The sequence below is a fragment of the Trichosurus vulpecula genome, chromosome 6 (genome assembly GCF_011100635.1).
Source record: "Trichosurus vulpecula isolate mTriVul1 chromosome 6, mTriVul1.pri, whole genome shotgun sequence".
In the NCBI taxonomy this organism is placed as follows: Eukaryota; Metazoa; Chordata; class Mammalia; order Diprotodontia; family Phalangeridae; genus Trichosurus; species Trichosurus vulpecula.
Window position 1 is genome coordinate 139,299,759 of NC_050578.1, and position 17,276 is coordinate 139,317,034.

Here is a 17,276-nt window from a genome sequence, read left to right on the forward strand (position 1 = left end):
TATTTGTTTATAAGAAGAGATGGGCTTTGGAAATCAGAAGATTAAAAAAAGAGTATAAGCTATGTTTACCCTGTTTTATGTTAATGGTTCCCTAATTGGGAGTTTGTGGGAATCTCTGATTAGAAAATGCTAAATGTAGTATCTTATTTGCGAGCTAATGTGCAGTGCATTTCATCTATATGTATTAATTTTCAGAAAGTCAAATTGACTTTGTGGAAAAATATATTCTTCGTGGATTCAGATAGAGTAACTAATGCCGCTAATGAAATTCTATTTAAGGCAGTGTGAAAATGCAGTTTTTCCTGGTTTGAGCATTTAAACACTAACTCAGTGCTTATCTAGAGATTTACACAGTCACGGTTGGGAAGCCACTAAAGGTCTAGGAAACGTTCAAACTCTCATTAGTGACTCTTTTAGGTAGGATTTTGTCCTATGATCTTAATGCTCTCCCTCATGCAATACTGTTCACTCCAGAAATTCTAATTCTGATTCTGAAATCATGGAGAAAGAAATGGGCTGCTATTTTTTCCTCTAATGAACAGTGAGTAACCCTTTTAATAATAAATATCAAACATAGCACCTGAAGGCATTTTAACCTGCCACTAATACCTAGCATTTACAGGGTGCCTTAAGATTTCCAACATACTTAACAGAGTTAGTGCATTTAAGTCCTATCTCTCCTTGGGTTTGTCAAGTAAATAAAATAGCAATTCTCCAAGTCCCAATGTCTTTATCTGAAAAATGAGATGGTTGGGGCATAAACTCATTTCAGTATAATTGAAAACCTCTGGATTTGCAGGCACAGTCCTGGTTCTGGTCTTTCCAACCTGTATGATGACTTTAGAAAAGTCCACTTCCTTCTTGAGGTCTCTTCTTCATCTGTAAAATGATCAGACTCTTTGTCAGACTGGTCTCTAAGGTCTTTTCCAACCCTCAACATTCTAGAATGCTGTAGTGTGATCCTATGGAATCCTATGATGCTTCAGGTCCCATTCAGATTCTTTAACTCTGCTCCATTCTTGCTTGATATCCTCTGTGATTTTTTAATAGAATCTTGGTTACACATTCCTCTGTCACCACCCTTAAGTATTCAAAGAGCAAGGAAGGGAGTAGAATTTACCTACCAGTTCTGGAAAATGAATGGTATAACCTGGGCATTTTAAGTTACCTCATAGGTCAACTAATTTCCCATCTACTGTCCATCTTTCCTACTTCCTGGCCTAACATTTGGGCTCTTTAGAGGAAGTAGTATAAGACTACAGAGACAATCTAATGCATCATAAAACAAATATATTAATCACTGTTTTCCACAGAATGCTGAATTGGATATGACAGAATTAAGAATTTAGAAAAGACACAGCCCCTGGATCTTAAATTTTCTTAGAAGTTATGGGAAATGAGGGGGATCTTTCAGGATATTTAGTCTATCCCATTACCTCTCATAGAATTACAGAACCACACAGTTGCCAGGGATACCTGAGGCCATCTAAGTCAACATTGTCCTAAATAGAAATTGTGATTTCAGAAATTGTCACCCAATCTGTACCATGAGATCTCTAGTTGATCAATCGGTCATCAAGCATTCATTAAGTACCTACTATGTGTCTGGTACTATGAACTGGGGTAACAATGAAAGGGAAATGGTAGTTTCTGCCCACAAGGAGCCTACAGTCTAATGGGGAGATAATGCGCAAATAGCTATGTATAAATAAAATAGAGACAGTGAAAATGGGAGGTAATCTCAAGGAAAGGCTCTAGTATTTGGGGTGAGGGGAATGAACCATGAAATACCTCCCACAGAATGTGGGATTTGCAGAAAGAGGCATCCACTATTTTCTGAGACACCACTGTCAAACAGCTTTAATTGTTATGAAGATTTTTCTTACATTGATCCTGAACCAGACTTGGTAGCTCCTTCCAACTGCTTCAAGTCCTGCCCTTCTACATGGAAGCCCTTCAAATGCTTGCAGATAAAGTTTGTTGCTTGTGAGGTAGTGATAAAACAAGTCCATGATTACACCGCTAGTGGAACTGAGGATTGGGTTGGTGTCTGAGGAAAACAGGATCGAATTCTCCAGTCAGAGTTAGGGAGACATTCTTCCTTTTGGACTAGTGGTTTTACTACAGAAATTGTAACCTAAAAAGATTATTGACTAGGTGTAGTGGTACACACCATTAGTCTTTCCTGTCTCTTCTGCTGGGGAAACTGAGAATGGTAGATTGTTTAAACGCAGGAATTCTGAGCTGACCAAAAGGGCAGTGATGCTAAGTCTAACATCAATGTGTGTGTGTGTGTGTGTGTGTGTGTGTGTGTGTGTGTGTGTGAGGGAGAGGGTCAGAGACACAGACAGAGAAAGGAGGGAGGGAGAGAGGAGGGGAGAGACAGAGAGACAGAGCTAGAAAGAGAGGAAGGAGGGAGAGGGGGAGAGAGAGCTAGAGAGGAAAAGAGAAGGGGGAGGGGATGGGGGAAAGAGAGAAAGAGGGAAAGGGAGAAGGAGATATTGTTGGCAGAAAAAGACTATAAAATATTCTGAACAGCATTATTTCTAACAGCAGAAAATTAGGAACAAAATTAGCCAGTTGTTGCAGATTATAATTGTCCAATGAACAGATTACAAGACATATCACTTAATCAATTAACAAGGAATTTCTAAGTACTATTTGCCAATCACTAAACTGAAGATGTGAATAAATCCCTACTCTCAAGGAACATAAACCGTAATTAGGATAACAAGTACATATATTAGTGTTCTACTTGCTTCAAAAAACCATCCTCTGGAGGTTGTAGTTACTTTTATTACCTCTTTAGAAGGTAGGGAAACTTGGAGAGTAACAGTTTTCACTATCATTCTATGAGGCAGTTCTGCCATGGCAGTTTTTGAGAAACCAAGAAGACAGAGTTCATGCAAATACATTGAGAGGAATTGGAAAAGATAGCAAAAAAGATGGAGATATCTTTCCTGATGGGATTGTTTTTCCTTTTAATTTTTGAAGATAATGAAAAAACTTCTTGGGAAGAGACTTTGATTGGTATCTTTAGGGAACTGAATGTCCATGCTGTTTTCAGAAGTCATCCTCAGTTACAGTTAGGGTTTGAGGTGCCTTCGGTCATGTTCTTTCTCATAGCTAAAATATTGAAATTATTTATTTGTGTTATTATTGAATACCATGTTAGTGAATTGTACAGCTGGTAATGAATTTTATTTAATCTTAGGAGATTAGAGCTTTGATATACAGAGCATATGACAATTTGCATATAAGGAAAGAGGTTTCTCTAGTTTATTAAATAAGCAATATTTAATAAACTGGAATAGGGATTCTGAGGTAATTGCTTAATGAATCGAGGTGCTGCAATTTCTAAGTAATGGGAAAGTATGTAAACATGGCTAGTAGCAGGACAACCTAAAAGGGAATGTGGGCAACCCTGGGATAGGCTGTTTCATAAGTATATACGTAATTCATATAAAGAGAATAAAAAAAATATTAGGTGGAGGGGGGAGAGCTCTAGTGATTGATGGGGTCCAGAAAGGTTTCATATAGAATATAGTGCTTGAGCTATGTTTTGATGAAAGAGAGTAATTTTTATGAGGTGGAGGTAAAGAAGTAATCTATGTCAGGCATGGGAGGTAGCCAGTGGAAAAGTACCAAGTTGGGAAATGGAGAACCATGTATGAAGAATAGAGAAGTCCAGTTTAGATGGATGTTAGAGTGCAGGAGGGAGAGTAGTGTATCCCAAGGTTGGGAAGATGGGTTTGATGCAGTTTGTGTTCAGCTTTACAAGGTCAGTTTATGGGTTTTTTTTTAAAATTAGAGGTAATAAGGAGTCACTGGAGTTCATTGAGTAGGGGAATGATATGGCCAGAATTGTGCTTAAGAAAAATAATCTTGGGAACAGTGGGAATATGGACTGCTTTGGAGAGAGGCTTGAAGCCAGAAGAGCCATTAGGAGGACATTGTCATAATCTATTTGAGAAGTGATGAGGACGTGACCCAACGTGATGAGAATATAAGTAGAGGGAAAGGGTCAGATGCAAAGGATGATATGGAAGTATAAATGGCAAAGTCTGGCAACTTTACCATTGGGGCAAGAACTCAATATTCAATAAAAACTGTTGGGAAGACTGAAGACTGTAATCTGGCAAAAACTAGGTATAGACCAATATCTCACACTGTATACCAAGATAATATCAAGATGGGTATGTTTTAATCTTGGATTCAGGATCCTGGAACACTGGAAGTAATACAAAATCACATAATTTGAGGTGGATGGGACTTTGGTGACCATTGAGTTTTCCCCCTCCCCCCACAGAAGAATACACACTAAAACATACCAAACAAATTGTCATCTGGCCTCTACTTGAAGATCTCTGAAAAGAGAAAAGTTACCTCTGTTGAGACAATCTATTTCAATTTTTGATGGCTCTTATTGATAGGAAGTTTATCCTGATATCAAGTTGATATCAAGTAATTGGCCTTTTTCCACCTTCCACCTTTCATTGCTCCTTGTTCTGCATTCTCACCATGCATAACAAGGTGACTCCTTCCTCCATGATAGCCTTTCAAATATCTGAATAAAACCATCATATTACCCTTAGTCTTCTCTTCTCCAGGCTAAACATGTCCATTTCCTTCACCCAGCTTTCATAACTCATGAACTCAAGGCTTTCCACCATTTTGGTTGCCCTCCTTTGGACACTCTCCAGCTTATTAATATCCTTCTTAAACTAGGGTGCCCAGAACTGAATGCAATTATAGTGCCTTCAACAGGAGCAGGGAAATTCATGAGGGGTGGATTTTACATATTTGCTTATAGTATCATCCTTTATGTCTAAATCATTGACTTATCTTGGTATGTGGCATGAAATAATGACCAATACCTGGTTCCTTCCAGACTACTTTTCAGTTTTCTCAACAGTTTTTGCTAAATAGTGAGTTTCTGCCCTTATAGCTAAGATCTTTAGATATATCAAACCTATGGTTATATTATTCATTTGCTTCTGACACTATGTGCTTACTCTACCTCTCTACTTTTTGCTCAATGCCAAATTTTTTGATGGGTGATTACAGCTTTGCAAAGTAATTTGAGATCTGGCACTGCCAGGCCCCCAATATTCCCATTTTTTTTCATTGGTCTTCCTTGATATTTTTGACCTTTTGTTCTTTGGGACAAATTTTGCTTTTTTTTTCTAGCACTTAAAATAATTCTTTGCTAGTTTGATTGGTATGGTAATATATAATTAAATTAATTTAGGTAGTATTGTCATTTTTATTATATTGCCTCCATCTATCCATGAGCAATGAATATTTCTCAAGTTATTTAGATCCCTCTCTATTTGTAAGAAGAATATTTTGTAATTGTGTTTATGCAGTTCCTGTGTGTCTTGGCAGGCAGAACCACAAGTATTTTATACTGTCTGTAATTATTTCAAATTGAATTGCTCTTTTTAACTCTTCCTACTGGATTTACTTGGTAGTAAAAAGAAATAATGATGATTGGTGTTGGTTTTTTTAATGTTTTGTAGCTGCTTAAGTTAATTGTTTCAACTATTTTGGTTGGTTCTCTAAGTAAGCCATCATATCTGCAAAAAATGATAGTTGTGTTTTCTTATTGCCTATGCTTATTCCTTAAATTTCTTTTTCTTCTCTAATTGCCATAGCTAGCATTTCTAGTATAATATTGAAGGGTAATGGTAATAATGGACATTGTTACATCACCTCTAATCTTATTGGGAAATATTCTAGCTTAAATAAATTACAGATAATACTTGCTCTTGGTTTTAGATACATAGTACTTATCATTTTTTTTTTCCTCGATGTCTTCTACATGCTCTTCTTTTTTTTCCTTTTGTTTATTTATTTAATATATTTGGTTTTCAGCTTTGATTTTCACAAGAGTTTGAATTACAAATTTTCTCCCCATTTCTACCCTCTCACCCACTCCAAGATGGCGTATATTCTGGTTGCCCTGTTCCCCAGTCAGCCCTCCCTTCTGTCACCCCACTCCCCTCCCATCCCCTTTTCCCTTCCTTTCTTGTAGGGCAAGATAAATTTCTATGCCCCATTGCCTGTGTATCTTATTTTCTAGTTGCATGCAAAAACTTTTTTTTGTTGTTTTTGAATATCTGTTTTTAAAACTTTGAGTTCCAAATTCTCTCCCCTCTTCCCTTCTCACCCACCCTCCCTAAGAAGTCAAGCAATTCAACATAGGCCACATGCGTATCATTATGTATAACCCTTCCACAATCCTCATGCTGTGAAAGACTAACTATATTTTGCTCCTTGCCAACCCATCCCCCTTTATTGAATTTTCTCCCTTGACCCTATCCCCTTTCGAAAGTGTTTGTTTTTGATTACTTCCACCCCCATCTGCCCTCCCCTCCATCATCCCCCCTTTTTATCTTCTTCCCTCTTCTTTCCTGTGGGGTAAGATACCCAATTGAGTATGTATGGTATTCCCTTCTCAGGCCAAATCTGATGAGAGCAAGATTCACTCATTCCCCCCTCACTTGCCCTCTCCCCTCCTCCCGCAGAACTGCTTCCTCTTGCCACCTTTATGCGAGATAATCCACCCCATTCTATCTCTCCCTATCTCCCTCTCTCAATATATTCCTCTCTCAACCCTTAATTTGATTTTATTTCTTTTAGATATCTTCCCTTCCTCTTCAACTCACACTGTGCCCGCTCTCTGTCTCTCTCTGTCTCTGTCTCTGTCTCTCTCTGTCTCTCTGTCTCTCTCTCTCTCTATATATATACACACATACATATATACATACATACACATTCACTTATATATATACATAAACATATATATATATATACACACACACATTATATATATATATTCCCTTCAGCTACCCTAATACTGAGGTCTCATGAATCATACACATCATCTTTCCATGTAGGAATGTAAACAAAACAGTTCAACTTTAGTAAGTCCCTTGCAATTTCTTTTTCTTGTTCTTTTTCTTGATTACCTTTTCATGTTTCTCTTGATTCTTGTGTTTGAAAGTCTAATTTTCTATTCACCTCTGGTCTTTTCACTGAGAAAGCTTGACGTCCTCTATTTTATTGAAAGTCTATATTTTGCCTTGGAGCATGGTACTAAGTTTTGCTGGGTAGGTGATTCTTGGTTTTAATCCTAGCTCCATTGACCTCCGGAATATTGTATTCCAAGCCCTTCGATCTCTTAATGTAGAAGCTGCTAGATCTTGGGTTATTCTGATTGTGTTTCCACAATACTCAAATTGTTTCTTTCTGGCTGCTTGCAATATTTTCTCTTTGCTCGGGGAGCTCTGGAATTTGGCAACAATATTTCTAGGAGATTTCTTTTTGGGATCTATTTGAGGAGGCGATCGATGGATTCTTTCAATTTTTATTTTGCCCTGTGGCTCTAGAATATCAGGGCAGTTCTCCTTGATAATTTCTTAAAAGATGATATCTAGGCTCTATTTTTGATCATGGCTTTCAGGTAGACCAATAATTTTTAAATTATCTCTCCTGGATCTATTTTCCAGGTCAGTGGTTTTTCCAATGAGATATTTCACATTGTCTTCCATTTTTTCATTCCTTTGGTTCTGTTTTTACAATATCTTGATTTCTCATAAAGTCACTAGCTTCCACTTGCTCCAATCTAATTTTTGAGGTGGTATTTTCTTCAGTGGTCTTTTGGACCTCCTTTTCCATTTGGCTAATTCTGCCTTTCAAGGCATTATTTTCCTCATTGGCTTTTTGAGCTCTTTTGCCATTTGAGTTAGTCTATTTTTAAGGTGTTGTTTTCCTCTGTATATTTTTCAGTATTTTTTGGGTCTCCTTTAGCAAGTCATTGACTTGTTTTTCATGGTTTTCTTGCATCCTTCTTGTTTCTCCTCCCAATTTTTCCTCTACTTCTCTAACTTGCTTTTCCAACTCCTTTTTGAGCTCTTCCATGGCCTGAGACCAGTTCATGTTTTTCTTGGAGGCTTTTGTTGTAGGCTCTTTGACTTTGTTAACTTCTTCTGTCTGTATGTTTTGGTCTTCTTTGTCACCAAAGAAAGAATCCAAAGTCTGAGGCTGAATCTGGGTGCATTTTTGCTGCCTGGGTATATTCCCAGCCAACTAACTTGACCCTTTAGTTTTTCAGTGGGGTATGACTGCTTGTAGAGTTAAGAGAACTATGTTCCATGCTTGGGGGGATGCGCCAGCTCTGCCACACCAGCACTCCTCCTTTCCCAAGAACCCCCAACCCAGACTGGACTTAGATCTTCAGCAGGCTCTTCACTCCTGCTCTGATCCGCCACTTAATTCCTCCCACCAGGTGGGCCTGGGGCTGGAAGCAACTGCAGCCATACTTCTGTAGCTGCCCCACATCCGCTGCCCCCAGGGCGGTAGCCAAACCCGAACTCCTTCCACTCCCGCAGCTTTTCCCACTAACCTTCTCTGTTGTCTTTGGTGTTTGTGGGCTGAGAAGTCTGGTAACTGCCGCAGTCTCCCGACTCAGGGTGCTAGGGCACACTCCTCCTGGCTCCTGGTCTGGTTGGTCCGTACCGCTCACACTGGGCTCTGCTCTGCTCCGCTCGGCTCTGCTCCCAGCTCCGTGCAGGACAGACTTCACCCAGAGACCATTGAGGCTGTCCTGGGCTGGAGCCCTGCTTCCCTCTGCTGTTTTGTGGGTTCTGTAGTTCTAGAATTGGTTCAGAGCCATTTTTATAGGTTTTTGGAGGGACTCGGCAGGGAGCTCACGCTAGTCCCTGCTTTCCAGCCACCATCTTGACTCCCAGTAGTTATCATTTTAAGGAAAACTCCACTTATTCCTATGCTTTGCAGTGGTTTTTTTTTTTTAAAGTGAGATTGGTTTCTTTTTATAAAATGATTTTTCTGCATTTATTGAAATAATCATATTATTTTGTCAGTTTTGTTATTCATGCAGTCAATTATGCCTATATTTTCCCTAATATTGAACTAGCTCTGCATTACTAGTAAAAATTCAGTCTGGTCATAGGGTATAATCTTTGTGATATATTGCTGTAGTCTCCTTCATATTTTATTTACATTTTCCCTCAATATTCATTAGAACTGGAAATTCTGGAGAAATGCTTTATAGTTTTCTTTCTCCATTTCAACTCTCCCTGACTTAGGCATTAAGATCATATTTGTGTATTAGGAGGAATTTAGTAGGATCTTTTTTTTAACAAACAATTTATGTAGTATTAGAAAGAATTGTTCTTTAACTGTTTTGTAGAACTCGCATTTAAATCCATCTGGTCTTGGAGTTTTTCTCCCCCCTTTGGAAATTTTCTATGATTTGTTCAATTTCTTTCTCTAAGGCAAAATTATTTATGTGTTCCATTTCCTGCCCCACGAATCTATGTAATTTAAATTTTTGAAAATATTCACCCATTTTATTTAGATTGTCAGATTCATTAGCATATAGTTTGACAAAATAGTTTTTAATAATTGCTTTTATTTCTCCTTAGTTGTGAATTCACCTTTTTAATTTTTTATACTGCAAATTTGGTTTTCTTCTTTATTTGCCTTAATTAGCTAATAGCTTATCTGTTTTATTTTTTTAAAATCTCCTAGTTTTATTCATTAATTCAATGTTTTAAAATTTTTTGTACTTTCCATTTTGTTAATCTCTGATTTTCAGGATTTCTGTTTTGTTGTTTAACTGGAGGTTTATAATTTGTTGTTTTTCTACTTTTTTAGTTGTATGCACAATCTGTTGATCTGCTTGTTCTCTTTTATTGCTGAAAGTGTAGAGATATACATTTGCCCCTAATTACTTCTTTGGCTGCATTCCACAGATTTTGGTATGTTATCTCATTGTTGTCATTATCTTTAATGAAATTATTGTTTGTTTCTGTAACTTGTTATTTGGCCCACCAATTCTTTAGGATTAAGTTATTTAGTATCCAATTAATTTTAAATCTTTCCTTCAAAGGCCTTTTATTGAATGTAATTTTTATTGCATTGTAGTTAGTAAAATATATTTGATATTTCTGCTTTTCTGCATTTGTTTATGAGGTTTTTATGCCCTGATACATGGTGTGTTTTCGTGAATGTGCCATACACAGCTGAAAACAGGTATGCTCCTTTCTATTCTCATACGATATTTTCCAGAGGTCTAGCATATCTAATTTTTTCTAAAATTCTATTTAATACTCTAACTCCTTTCTTGTTTATTTTTTGGTTCCATCTAGTTCTTAGAGAAGTAAATTAATATCCCCCACTATTATGGTTTTACTTTTTATTGCTGTATCTCATTTAACTTTTCCTTTGAGAATTTAGATGTTATGCATTTAGTGCATATGTATTTAATGTTGATATTAATTTGTTGTCTTTGGCACCTCCAAGCAAAATGTAGTTTCCCTACAGATCTCTTTTATTTAGGTTTACTTTTGCTTTGTTTGCAATCATGATTGCTATAACTGCTTTTTTTTGAACTTAAGCTAAAGCAAATAGATTCTGCTCCAGCCCCTTACTTTAACTCTGTGTATATCTTTTGGTTTCAGGTATGTTTCTTGCAAACAATATATTGTTGGAATTTGGTTTCTGATCAATTCTGCTATCCTCTTCTATTTATGTGTAAGTCCATTCTCATCCACAATTATGATGGCCATATATTTCTCTCTTTCTTGTTCTCTTTTACTTATCTTCTTTTTTTCCTGACCCACCATAAAAGCTCCTTCTTAATCCTCTCTTTTCCCTTAACCCTTTTCCTATTTCTCATCTTATTATTCCTTAACCTATTTTCTTATTGGGTAAGATGTGTTTCTTTACCTAACCATGTATGTATGCATATCCTTCCTTCTTTGAACCAGTTTAAATGAGAGTGATGTTCAAGCATTGCCCAATCCCTACACCTGCTACCCCCTTATCGTTTTATAAAGTCCTCTTTGGGGATCTTATTTTGTGATATAATTGTCCTCATTCCTCCTCTCCATCTTTCCTTCCTCAATGAATTCCTTTTTCTTATATTCTTATTCATATCCCATTATTCTTTTCAGACTATCCAAACACAACAGAATCAAAACCAGGCTTTCCTCTCTAATTAGACTCCTTCTATGACTCCTGGTGATATAAAGTTCTGAGAGATTACATGTATCATCTCCCCATATAAAGGATGTAAAAAGTTAAATTTGTTTTGTTCCTTATGATTTCTCATTAAAGTTTACCTTTTTATGCCTCTCTTTACTCCTGTATTTGTATGTGAAATTTCCTAAGCAGCTCCAGGTTTGTTTTTTTTCCATTGGGAATGCTTAGAAGCCCCCTCCATAGGATAATACCAAATTTTTCTGGATACATTATTCTTGGTTGTAAAATCATATTTCAAGCTCTCATTTTAGTGGTGACTTCAAAATTTTGTGGTGTTCTGACTGTGGCTTCTTGGAACTTGAATTACTTCTTTCTGGCTTGTTGCAGTAGTTTCCCCTTGACCTGGGAGTTCTTGATTTTGGCTCTGTTATCCCTGGGAGTGTTTATTTTGGCATTTGTTTCAGCAGATGACTGGTGGAAATTTAAAATTTCTACTTTGCCTTATGGTTCTACTGTATCTGACCAGTTTTCTTTTATGATTTAAAAAGTGTGATGTTTAAGCATTCAGGGTTTTCAGGTAGTTCAATGATTCTTAAATGATCTCTCCTTGATTTGTTTTCCAGGTCAGTTGTTTTTCCTATGAAATAGTTAACATTTTCTTCTATTTTTCCATCTTTTGACTTTTATTTTATTATTTCCTGATGTCTCATAGAGTCATTAACTTCCATTTGGCCAGTTCTCAATTCCAAGAAGATATTTTCTTCAATTAGTTTTTGTACCTCTTTTTCCAAGCTGTATTCATATCTTTTTTTCCAAACGCTTTTCATATTTTTCTGCCTTCCTTTGGCCTTTTTTCTTATTTTTAATTGCTCATTTAACTTTTAAAATTATTTTAACTCTTTTTTAAAACTTTTTTTTTTAACTTGGAGCTGTGTTGCAGCTTGCAAATGTTTTTGATTCATTCTCTTTTGTGTTTGTGCCTTGAACTTCCCTGTCACCATTATAGATCTTTATATTTGAGTACTTTATTTGATCATTCTTCCATCTTACTACTTGAATTTGTACTTTTATGTTAGTTCTGGGCTCTGTACATTTTTGAGAGAGTCATGTGTCACTTGGGCTTCTCTCCTCATGTCATTCTGATGCTTTCACAACTCTTACTACAAGATTTTAGTTCTCCTAAAGTGGTATGCTCTTTAGAGGTGTGTTCACTGCCTTCCTGGTATGAGTTCTGCAAGTTCCTGACATGGATTTCAATCTATCACTCTGTCAATGGTGGACAGCTTCAGCAGATTGCTGCTTAACTCAGCCATTATTGGCCCTCTGGGAGACTCTACAGCTCAGAATAGCTGAGCTGCCAGCTCCACTTTGGCATGGAACACTGCTCTTTTCCTTGGGATCAGAGCCACACAGCTGCAATTTGCTTCCAGAACTTGTTCTGTGCCCCATGCACAGTTAGAGTCAAAGCTCATGATCACTTCTCTAGGTCCTACATCTGTGACTTGGCACTGGGTAGTGGACAACAAAGCTTTCAGATGACACCCATTCCTGTACCAAAGCTTGCTCAGGAATGCCTTGAAATCTCTTTCTGGTGCCTTGCTGCAGCCTTCTATTAGTCCCTGGGTACCGGATTGCTCTCCATTGCTATTATAGCTGCCCCAGGGCTCCTTGCCAGCCCTCACCTCAGTGTCCACATACCTCTCTTGTCTATCTTACTAAGCAACCTTGGTATGGATAAATGATATCTAGTACAGCTAGAAGTCTTGCTGACTAGACTAGAATAGTGACTTTTTCCTGGCTTTCCCAATTAGTGTTTGGTCTAGTTCATTCTTTATCAGGGGTGGAGAACCTGTGACCTCAAGGCTACACGTGGTGCTCTATGTCCTCAAGTGTAGCCCTTTGACTGAATCCAAACTTCACAGAACAAATTCTCTTAATAAAAAGGATTTGTTCTGTAAAACTTGGACTTAGTCAAAAGACCACATCCAAGGACTTAGAAGGGCACATGTGGTCTCAAGACCATAGGTTCCCCACCTCTGCTCTAGATCTTTGTTGAGGAAGTGTAGAGGGGTGAGCTGGACTCTAATAATTCCCTTCATTACACCAACCTGTCTCCCTTCTGTATTAGATATTTCAACTTGCATGTCCGCTCAACACATTCAAAATAAGAATGATTATGTTCTTTCACTCTGCTCTTTTCCCAAACTTCCCTATTTTTTGGTTGGAAAACTACAGTTTATTTGCGAAGGCAACTAGAAATACTTCTATTTTTTAAAAAATCATTTATTTATTTAACATTTTAGTTTTCAACAGTGATTTCTACAAGATTTTGAGTTACAAATTTTCTCCCCATTTCTATCCTCCCCCTCACTCCAAGATGGCATATATTCTGATTGCCCTGTTTCCCAGTCAGCCCTCCCTCCTGTCACCCCACTCCCCATCCCATCCCCTTTCCCCTTACTTTCTCGTAGGGCAGGATAGATTTCTATGCCCCCTTCCCTATATATCTTATTTCTCAGTTGCAAGCAAAAGCAACTTTTCTTTTGAGCATCTGATTTTAAAACTTTGAGTTGCAAATTCTCTCCCCTCTTCCCTTTCCACCGACCCTCTCTAAGAAGGCAAGCAATTCAACATAGGCCACACATGTATCATTATGTAAAACACTTCCACAATACTCCTGTTGTGAAAGACTAACTATATTTCCCTCCATTCTATCCTATCTCCCTTTATTCAGTTTTCTCTCTTGACTCTGTCCCTTTTCAAAAGTGTTTGCTTTTGATGACCTCCTCCCCCCTATCTGCCCTCCCTTCTATCATCCCCCTTTCTATCCCCTTCCCCCTACTTTCCTGTGGAGTAAGATACCCAATTGAGTGTGTATGTTATTCCCCCCTCAAGTCAACTCTGATGAGAGCAAAATTCATTCATTCCCCCTCACCTGCCCCCTCTTCCCTTCCAACAGAATTGCTTTTTCTTGTCACTTTTATGTGAGATAATTCACCCCATTCTATCTCTCCCTTTCTCCCTCTTTCAATATTCCTCTCTCATCACTTAATTTAATTTAATTTTTTTTAGACATCATCCCTTCATATTCAACTCACCCTGTGCCCTCTGTCTATATATACGTATATTCCCTTCAACTACCCTAATACTGAGAAAGGTCGCATGAATTATACACATCATCTTTCCATGTAGGAATGTAAACAAAACAGTTCAACTTTAGTAAGTCCCTTATGATTTCTCTTTCTTGTTTACCTTTTCATGCTTCTCTTGATTCTTGTATTTGAAAGTCAAATTTTCTATTCAGCTCTGGTTTTTTCACTGAGAAAGCTTGAAAGTCTTCTATTTTATTGAAAATTCATATTTTGCCTTGGAGCATTACACTCAAATTGATGGGTAAATGATTCTTGGTTTTAATCCTAGCTCCTTTGGCCTCCATAATATAATATTCCGGGCTCTTCAATCCATTAATGTAAAAGCTGCTAGATCTTGTGTTATCATGAGTGTGTTTCCACAATACTCAAACTGTTTCTTTTTGGCTGCTTGCATTATTTTCTCCTTGACCTTGAAAAGCTGGAATTTGGCAACAATGTTCCTAGGAGTTTTCTTTTTGGGATCTTTTTCAAGAGGTGATCTGTGGATTCCTTCAATTTCTATTTTACCCTCTGACTCTAGAATATCAGGGCAGTTCTCCTTGATAATTTCTTGAAAGATGATGTCCAGGCTCTCCTTTTTAATCATGGTTTTCAGGTAGTCCAATAATTTTTAAATTATCTCTCCTGGATCTATTCTCCAGGTCAGTGGTTTTTCCAATGAGATATTTCACATTGTCTTCCATTTTTTCATTCCTTTGGTTCTGTTTTTACAATATCTTGATTTCTCATAAAGTCACTAGCTTCCACTTGCTCCAATCTAATTTTTGAGGTGGTATTTTCTTCAGTGGTCTTTTGGATCTCCTTTTCCATTTGGCTAATTCTGCTTTTCAAGGCATTCTTCTCCTCATTGGCTTTTTGGAACTCTTGCCAGTTGAGTTAGTCTATTTTAAGGTGTTATTTTCTTCAGTATATTTTGGGGTCTCCTTTAGCAAGTTATTAACTTTTTTTTGTGGTTTTCTTGCCTCATTCTCATTTCTCTTCCCAATTTTTCCTCTACTTCTCTAACTTGCTTTTCCAAATCCTTTTTGAGCTCTTCCATGGCCTGAGACCAATTCATATTTTTCTTGGAGGCTTTTGATGTAGGCTTTTTTGACTTTGTTGACTTCTTCTGGCTGTATGTTTTGTCACCAAAAAGATTCAAGAGTCTGAGTCTGAATCCTTTGAGTTTTTTGTCAGGGTATGACTGCTTTTAGAGTATAGAGTGTTTTGTCCCCAGCTTTAGGGGCTGTGCAGCTGTTTTCAGAGTTACTTCTACTATGCTGTCATAGCAAGGTCTGTCACAGCAGCTCTCCTCCTGCCCCAGGAACTGCCAACCAGGATTTTAACCCAGATCCAAGCAAGGCAAAGCAAGCCCTGCACTCCTGCTCTGGTCTGCTGCTTAGTTCCTCCCACTGTGTGAGCCAGGAACTCCAGAAGCAGCTGACACTGAACCTCCACTACCACACCACCTCTGCCACTCTCGGGGCTGGTGGCCAGACTACTCTCTAATGTGATCTACCAGTTTTCCCAATGACCTGCTTCACAGTCTTTAGCATTTGTGGGTTGAGAAGTCTGGTAACTGCCACAGCTCAATGATTCATGGCCCTTAGGCCTTCTCCAGGCCAGTTCCCAGTTTGGTCTGTCCTGGCATGGCCCACCATGTGATAGACCCTTCCCAGTGACCATCCAGGGTCTCCTGGGCTGGAGACTTGCTTTCCTCTGCTATTTTGTGGGTTCCATAGCCTTAGAAGTTGTTCAGAGCCATTTTTACGGGTGTTTGGAGGGATTTGGGGGAGAGCTTAGGCAAGTCCCTGTTTTCCAGCTGCCATCTTGGCTCCACCATGAAATACTTCTATTTTTCATCAAAAACAAAAACCAAACAAAAAACCCTCCTTTCACATTTTTCTTTCTCATAGGGTTGTTAGTATAAGAAAAAGTGCCAGGCTTGGCTATTACATTGCATCCTAGACAAATGGAGAATAAACTATGTATTTGTAATCAGGCCAAACACACTGAATAGAGGCCATTTTCCTAAGATCAAGATGACTTATTGTAATACACTCATCCAGATTCAACTGTGACAAGCTTTTTGGGCTGCTTAAATATAGGAAGTAGGGATTAGTAAACCAAATGAAAAAAGCTAGGACTCTGGGAGGACCTGTGGTCCTCTAGTGGGGTACTATAAGGGAGAGAACACCATTAGGAAAAATCCAAGCATCTCTGCTTGGGTGTTGATCTCTGCACCAGCTGTGCTGCTCTCAACACTGCATTCTCCATCCTTCCCAGTTACCTGAGAGGCAAAGCATTTATCAGTTTACCAAAGATTTATCACTGCATAAATGTTCCATATTCATCCTACTTCCCCAGCTACTCCTGTCCTTAAAACACGTGAGTAACATACTGCCCTTCATAATGTCCTTAGATGGGAGGCCTTGTCTGGCTGGCAGAGCCAAAGCTGTTTTCTGGATCATGCTAAGCTTACTGTTATTTAAAAGTCAATTGAAGAAAGGAAAGCAGAGGTGGCAGCTGTAGCAACAGCTAGCACCTACTGAAAGGAACAGCTCCCTACCAGAAAGCAGTTGAGCAGTTATTGAGATCTCTCATAAAATAAACAATCCTATAATGCAAAAAGAATCACAAATCTAATCTATTTATAAATCACAGGTTTAATATAGCCAAGTTCACCTACATGTTTGTGTATCCACTAATCCAGTCTTCACTCTCTCCTTCCCCAAAATGGAAAGATCAATGTGAATGTAATTTTCAAGGGATATTTCCCAAATAAATGATAGGAAACCAGACCCTCTGTGTTTTAATACAGAAAAATAAGTAACACCTGGGTTCCTCAGGATCTCACCGAATAAAAATGAAATTTCTTGGTCAAATGAGAAGTTAAGGGCAGTAGCCTATATACAGAAACAGTAGGTGTTGCATTTTACATTAAGCCAAGCATTCAGCAATGCTTGCACAATGAAGTATACTTTGAAGAGTGGCCTTCATAAATATTGACTGTAGGCTATTTTTAACCTAATAGGATGGGAAAAATAGACCATGGAAAACAACTGAAAACATAGACCCCATAGAGGGCCTGGTGTCTTGTTGTTGAGGAAAGGAAATCGATTCACATCCAAG

At 38.0% G+C, this 17,276-nt stretch overlaps 1 protein-coding gene across 1 annotated transcript in view; it reads left to right on the plus strand.

Annotated features, from left to right (window-relative positions):
• The window catches only part of QRFPR (pyroglutamylated RFamide peptide receptor), an 84,442-nt gene that overhangs the window by 34,197 nt on the left and 32,969 nt on the right, over window positions 1–17,276 (plus strand). The gene's annotated exons all lie outside the window — the stretch shown is intronic.